Below are 8,380 nucleotides of genomic sequence, written 5' to 3'. Positions count from 1 at the left end.
ACTCTGAGGGCTCAAGTCTTCCATTCCTGATGCGAAATCTTTACTTCTGACCCTTTGGGATAAATTCTGCTTTCCTTCATGACTGTTCATCAGTATTTTCTCTGACAGTCAATAATGGAAGGATGCAGATGTAATTCCGCTGGACTCTCCCTGAACTTCCAGCACTTGGGGGCAAATATCTCCCCTGCCCATTGGGTGAAATGGGCAGGGGAAGGGCCATTCTTCAGAGCCATTGAGGAAGTGCTAAAGGCAGGCAAGGAGATTTACTGTATTTTTCGCTCTATAAGACGCACTTTTTCCTCCCCAAAAAGTGGGGGCGGGGGGAAAGTGTGTGCGTCTTATGGAGCGAATACTGCAAAAAAGAGTGCATGTTGGGAACCTTAATGAAGGGGGGATCTTCATGCCAGTTTATGATCCCATTCACCCTAATAAAGGGAGGGATCTTCATGCCAGTTTATGATCCCATTCATCCTAAAAAGGGAGGGATCTTCATGCCAGTTTATGCTCACATTCAAAAAATGTCATTCAAAAAATGTGGCATTAGCAATGCCTTAGATGGAAGTGAAGATGGAATCTTATATGAAGACAGCGAAGAAAGTGATGTCAGTGATTGTGAGCAAATGAGCTTCATAAATTCTGACTCTAGCGATGATGAGTTCTTGGGATTTCCAGAAAACTAGAGAAATTAAGTCTCTCCATTTGTTAATGACAGTGATAATGGTTCTTAATGCCACTGTTGACTGCTGTTCACTTTACATGGTTCAAATGTTATTCTGTTATAGTTTATTAAATATTTTATTACACTATTTGGTTCAGAATATTTTTTTTCCTGTTTTCCTCCTCTAAAAACTAGGTGCGTCTTACGGTGAGGTGCGTCTTATGGAGCGAAAAATACGGTAACCTGAATCTTTTGTCATGCACTCTCTTGGAGGTATTGGGGATATATGTGTCTGGTGGGGCATCGCCAACAAGCATTATTATGAACAAAATGATCATTGAAGAAAAATCCTGCATAATGGATGTTTAAAAGAGAGCACAGGCCATTTCAGACATCTAAAGTCTTTAATAATGACAAGAAAAGAAGTGAATTCTTGTTAACCAACACCAAGGTCAGATTCTTGTGGAATAAATTTCATCTACAGTGAATCACTTACACAGGGCGATAGCATGTTTAGCATCAAATCCTGGCAAAGGATTGTTTGCTTAATGACTTTTCTCTTCGTTTTTTTTCCTCTCCAAGGCCAACCACCTTTGACTGAAAAGAGCTCGTTAAAAGAGCTCAATGTCATTGAAAAAAGGGCCGTTAATCCTACTCATCAACAGATGTTAACCGTGAAGTGATAATAAAGACAGCAGGGGGGAAAAAGAAGACGCAGCTCCAATTGGGATTCATCTTGGTAAGCTGAGAGACCCCCAGGACTCCATCCCAGCCAGCTCTCATACCGCTTCTCCAAATATCTGTCACCCTGCTTGCTCGGCTTTGATGTTCACTCCCAGACGGATTCACTGTACTTTTCTCTCTGCCTGGGCAAATAAAGCGAGACATTTGAGTTTTCTCAGCAAATACGATCAGATGTTTTATGTGCAGCAATGAAAATTAAGTCAATCTTTTGATATCACAATCCTTTTCTTGCTGAAAACAAGGGACGAGCTACTAGTGGACCTGAGCTAAAATAACATCTAATTATTCTTTAAGGAAGGAAAAGAAAGTTATGGGCGCTCATGAAAGAGTTGACTTTTCAAAAGGACAGACAGTGCTTACCGCTGGGCACTGATTGTCTGAAGTGTAATACTCCTGATTACATAACCACATAAAAGAGCTGGGTCTGACCTTGTTTGTGGATGACAAAAACTTGGAAGACTGATCTCATGTCACCTGAAGGCCAGTTCCCAGCATTCAGTCATGCTCTAGAGCAGGGCCTAGGAGAGGAGGGGTATAGGGGGTAATTTAAACCCGGGCCCAGGGTCAGAAAGGGCGCCCAGGAGCCAAAAGAGGGGGCCCAGAAAGTTCCTGGGACTCGACGTTTTCCTACCTTACCTGAACTCGCTGCCAGCACATAATGCTGGGGCACAACCATGTGCATGCAGTGTTAACTGCTGCTGCAAGCCATGCACACCAGGCCCAGGAATGCATCCATGACGCTCCTTAACACAGTGTCAAATCTGGGAGGAAACTGGCCTGCTACAGTAGCTCTTTGGCTTGTGGATCCCATAACCATGGAAGAGTGTATAGAAGCTCAGAGACCCAGCTGTGGGGCTACAGCTGCTGCAGAAGTTCATTTTGATCCATTCTAGTGTGAGCCAAAATATGATTATGCTAATTTTCTGCAATGGATTTTCTATATTTCAAAAATTTTAGAGGGGCTACGGCGTTTGGGCCTCTTCAGCCTAGAAAAGAGATGCCTGAGGGGGGGGGCATGATTGAGACATACAAAATTATGCAGGGGATGGACAGAATGGATAGGGAAATGCTCTTTACACTCTCACATAACACCAGAACCAGGGGACATCCACTCAAATTGAGTGTTGGGAGAGTTAGAACAGACAAAAGAAAATATTTCTTTACTAAGCGTGTGGTTGGTCTGTGGAACTCCTTGCCACAGGATGTGGTGATGGCATCTGCCCTGGATGCCTTTAAAAGGGGATTGGACAAGTTTCTGGAGGAAAAATCCATTACAGGTTACAAGCCATGATGCGTACATGCAACCTCCTGATTTTAGAAATGGGCTATGTCAGAATGCCAGATGCAAGGGAGGGCACCAGGATGAGGTCTCTTGTTATCTGGTGTGCTCCCTGGGGCATCTGGTGGGGCTACTGTGAGATACAGAAAGCTGGACTAGATGGGCCTATGGCCTGATTCAGTGGGGCTGTTCTTATGTTCTTAGTGTGTTTGGTTTTCCATATTACTTAATAGAGCTGCTAATGCCGCATGGTTGGGTAGACCTGGACCTTATTTTGTTCCCCGTACTGCCTGCCCCCATTGCCCCCCTTCTCCTTTGGAAAGAGGCCCAGAAGAAACTTTGTACCCCCTGCTAAAATTCCTCTCATAGGCCCTGCTCTAGAGTGACCAAGAAGTAGAAGCAAGGATAGGGCTGTTCTAGTAGGATTGGCACCAAAATTTGAAGCTTACTTCAGGGTCATTCAGGAGAGAAACATTTCAGCTTTTTCAAGGGAAACCAAGTTTCTATAAGTCAAGCAACATCTTGCAGGATCACCAGGAGAAGAGAAAGGAAATTTTGTTGGTGTCCTCCAAGTACACCTTGTTATCTTTTCCTCTGTAATTCAATTCCATTCCTACAAGAAAAAGTAAAACTCTGCACTTTGGGAACAATATTATGGTGGTGGTCTTGGAGGTACATGCTAACCACCCTGGCAGGGATGGCCGGGTATCTACCAACATATCCTCCAGGAGGATAAAAATACAGAAGTTCCCAACCTTACAGACGTTTGAGTTACTAACACCCAACTGATGAATGGGCTTAGTCAGGGATTGGAAGCAGGCGCTGTGGTGAAGACATAAACAAAACTAACAATGGAAGCTGCTTGGAGACAACCAGAGACACTCAGGACACAATCCAGAGCACCCCGGCTGAAGAATGTCGCAAAAGCACTTTTGCACCACTCTCAGGGTAGAAGGCTGTCAATCACTTGGCCACATGGATGGGCCAGCTGTGTGTCCCAGGTCTGAAAGGTCTGGAGATTTCCACCTTGGAAAACCCAGAGCCATTGACAGAAGGCTACCAGTTGTCTCCCGTTCAGGTCCACTCATTTAATTTCAACAATATTATAGCATCAAGTATAACAGCACTATAGACTTAAACTGCTTTAATTGTCATTACCTGCATTTCACTGCAATTCAATGGGGAGGCACTATAGATTCTAAATGCCCAATCCTATACCCTTCACCAGCCGGTAGCACGCAGAGCTACTGATGGAGTGTGCATTGCATGTTAGGATGGGGAGGCAGACCACTTAGCCCTGGAAAGGTAAGCAAAAATATTTTTTACTTACCTCCTCTTAGGCCCCCAGGCCCCCAGTGGGTCTTTTCAAAGCTATGCCAGCTATTTAGCTGGTGTAAGTACAAGGAGAGTCGGGTGATGTGTTGGAAAAGGGGTTAGGATCTTGGTGAGTCCCACTGATCCTCCCCTCCCACATCCAACCTACCTCCAGCGTGGCCCCTTCCTTGCCCCCAAACTACCCACAACCTTCCTATAATCCACCTCGTCCAGCTGACTTACAGTGGCAAATGGGATAAAGGAGGTTTAGCAGATCTCTTTCACCTCTGCATAGCTTCTGGCCATCGGCTCTGGCAGCCATCATTCACAGAATGTTGGAGCAACTCTTGTGCCATTGCTCTGGGACTTAGGTCTGACAACTCGTGAGATCCATCAGCGTCAGCCCTGGATAGGATTGGGCTGCCCAAGGTGTTTTTCAGCCTCCTTAGCAAACTACAATTCCCAGAATTCTCTTTAGGAAGCCATGTCAATTTACCTGGCTATAGATTTGTAATACAGAAATACTTTCAGGTGCTCCCAGATCATCTGCAGAGCTTAAAGTCAAATAAACTCGCATTTGGTAATAAAATGCAGCTTTGATCAGCTGGGTCCGGTTTGAAAATGGATCTAAAGAGGCAAGCTGTAGAAGGTGCATGTGTGAATTTCAACACCTAATCTAGGAGAAGAGTAAAAGTGAAAGTTTAAATAATTCAGTTATTTTCCTGTGATTTTAGAACACTGCTGCTATGCACCATGGCTGAGGAACTTCCTTGGAAATGAAACCAATTATATATCATTTCACCATTTTGTGGTTTCATTTTCTCCTCACACGTCTAGGCACGGGTGCATACAAATTCATAAGCACAATCGCACACACATTGTTTTTACATTTAAATATATATTGCTTTTAAATTTTAAATGTAGATGTGAACGATAAGTGCGGTGTCAGTAGAGAAATTAGATTGTGAAGTCAAGTGAGGAAGCCAGAAACTTCAAAATTATTAAAAGAGTGTTTTTCATTCATGGGCTCAGGTCTTGATCACCATTTCCACTGGTGGAAATTCAGAACGCCATCAAGGCAGTCGCTTTCCAAATGACAGGTGCCAAAACAAGGCGAAAAGCATTTTCAAGTGGGGCAAACCGATCTACCACGATGGGGAACCCTTTTGGCTATGAACAATATCATAGCTTGGGACGGGGAGGGCTGAAAGGAATTTCTCCACGGTCCCCATTGCATTGATCTGAAATATTTCTAGGCTGCTATTCCTTAAAAACAAACATCCAAGAGCTTACTGAATAGAGAAAAACTAAATAAAACAAACACAAAACAATGATAAGCAACCATTTCAGAGTATCGCTAAATATCTTTAAAAGAAAAAAAAAACTTTCAAGAGCACCTTAAAAGGCCAAGGAAAATAAATATATATTTGCCTGGTGCCAACAAGATAACAATATAGGCAACTTATATGGTGAGCTTTCCTGAAGATTGCTCAAATGCCATCATGTCCAGAGGTGTGCCTGCCTCAGAGCATACCAGAAGTTCAGGGGTGACATCATGTCGCTGTTACATCATAACAGGACCACCAATTACTTCCAGTGTGTGGCGATTTGGAGCCAACCAGAGCCAAGGGCACGTGGGAGAATGCTTCCAGTGCAAAAAACAACATGGAGCTCTGCTCAGTGGCAAAGCAGTAAGGGCTAGAGTCTCGGGTGGCAGGGATGATACCCCCCAGAGTGTTGCACACAAGGTGGTCCATACCAGTCACATCTCCTTAGTGATTCTACTGACCACAGCTGGGGCCCTCCTCCAGTCACCACCTGCCTCCCCTCTGAAGGTGAGGGCATGCAGAGGAGACTATAAGGAAGTCCTCCATATACGGGCAGAATCATGTTGGAGTAGGCAATTTCTCAGGTATCCAACACCCAAGTCAGATGAAATTAAAAGGTAAGGATAAGCACTTTGAATTGTGCTTCAACTGAGACCATGTGGAGCTGTTTAAGTACTGATGACATGTGGTCCACATAGCCAATCCAGTTAGCAGCCTAGCACCTATATTTTGAGATAACAGCAGATTCTGAACAGTCTCCCAAGACTATTCCACATAGAGCACATTGCAGTGCCCTAGTCTAGAGGTTATGTATGTGGCTAGCTGTGGCCAGACTGTGCAGGAGAAGTCATAGCTGGCATTCTAAAAAGTTGGTGGCATGGATTTAGTGCAGATAGAATAACCAAAAAAGAATAGATCGAAATGTGGCTGCTGAGTCTCAAATAAGCAAACTCCAACAAACAGAAAACCCCAAAGACCAGCCAATGTCATGAAGAATTTCTGACCTAATTCCAATTTTGTGTGTTAATGGGTAAATACCTGGCCGGAGATGCAAAATGTGCTTCTGCATTATTAAAATACTAGTTATACTTCAATTTGAAACAGGCACGTTTTCAAGATATAGATGAAATACCAAATATCAGTTAGCTCAGCGTTTCTGCAACTGTGGGTCAGGACCCACTAGCTCAGCCACCATTGAAAATACAGAGCTGAAAATATAGGGTACAGAGCTGCTGGGCAATGTAGGCTCCCAGTAGGAGAGAGGCATAGTGCTTTGTCCTGAGTAGGTGGGAAAATGGGACACTGGAAAGGGGGAGGGCTGTGTGGCTGGAGAAGGATCCAAGTTCGCCTTCCGCTTTGACGTCCGAGATGGAATGTTTGAATTCCAAGCTATGCAAAATAACAGCACGAGCACACGGTGTAATGGGACCTTTAGCTGATCGTGACTTAGGTTTGAAGCCTAGACTGATGATGTCGCTTCTGGCCATGACATAACTTCCAGGTTAATGACATCATTTCCAGTGGATCCTGACAGGTTGTCATTCTAAAAAGTGGGTCCCGGTGCAAAAATGTTTGAGAACTACTGAGCTAGCTGGTAGGGTACACATTAATTCATGGGGAGGAAATGTGATCACACTTTCACTTTCAGGTGTTGTCCCCCCCCCCCCAATGGATCCTCAGCTTGGCCGGATCCTTGATTTTGGGGGAAGGAAAAATAGGATATACGTCCAATAAACAAATATTCACACCTTCATATAGATATGTGGTAGCAGCATAATATCCTAGGAGTGTTGGCCTTGAAAGCTTGTGCTAAGGTTGCCATTTACATCCACACAAAGCATTCATCTTTTGGCACACCAAACATAAGCATATTTAGGAGTGTTTATGATGGCATGTCAGAAGTTGAATCTTGGCATGGAAGCGGTGGATGGATGTGATGTGCTCACCACAGGCTAATGCCAGACAAAGTGCTTTCCCCAGGGCTGTCATCTACTTTCTTTGGTAGTTGTGTGACTAGTTCCTGAGTCACATGTCAGATGGCCGGTCATGATTTTCAAGCTCAAGGGCCATTGCTCTCTTTGCCCTCGGTGTCATTAAACAAAGAATTCTTCTAAGGTAATTTGGTCCTGGCCTGGCAAGACTGCAAAGGTAGTTGTTGTTTTTGGCTCTCTCCAAAGAGCTGATCCCTGATGTGAGGCTAAGACCTGCAATCGTTTGCCTCGGCTGAAAAGAAAACAAACCAGGCTGGTCCTGTACACACTTCTGAGTTAATTACTGCCATTAGATCACAGCCTGAAAATGAATTTCAAGTCACAAAACCGAATACAAAAATAACCCTGTGCAACAAAAACACGCCCAAAATCTTTCAGAGTCAGGAAAGTTCACAGAACAGAAGGAGCAGCAGTTCCACTCCTCCCCACGTGCTGAAGACACTACACAAGATACTTACACAAGAAGTTTAAGAAAGAAAGGTCCCCTGCGCAAGCACCGAGCCATTACCTACCCTCGGGATGTCGCCACTTCCACGGCGATTTCATGGCAGACTGTAAGCAGGGTGGTTTGCCATTGTCTTCCCCAGTCAACACAGAAGTTTAGCATCATGCTAAATTTATTAATACCGCCAAAATCGCCGCTGGACCAAAAAGTACCCCCCCCCCCGCAATAATATCTGATAGAAATTGGCTTAGGTTGTGACATCATGCAGCACCCCACAGGTAGACCACAGCTGCGATACATCTGCAAGAGGGATCTGAAGGCCTTAGGTGTGGACCTCAACAAGTGGGAAACCCTGGCCTCTGAGCGGCCCGCTTGGAGGCAGGCTGTGCAGCATGGCCTTTCCCAGTTTGAAGAGACACTTGGCCAACAGTCTGAGGCAAAGAGGCAAAGAAGGAAGGCCCATAGCCAGGGAGACAGACCAGGGACAGACTGCACTTGCTCCCAGTGTGGAAGGGATTGTCACTCCCGAATTGGCCTCTTCAGCCACACTAGACGCTGTTCCAGAACCACCTTTCAGAGCGCGATACCATAGTCTTTCGAGACTGAAGGTTGCCACCAATT

This window comes from Tiliqua scincoides, chromosome 6 (assembly GCF_035046505.1).
Source record: "Tiliqua scincoides isolate rTilSci1 chromosome 6, rTilSci1.hap2, whole genome shotgun sequence".
Taxonomy (NCBI): Eukaryota; Metazoa; Chordata; class Lepidosauria; order Squamata; family Scincidae; genus Tiliqua; species Tiliqua scincoides.
This window is presented reverse-complemented; position numbering follows the sequence as displayed.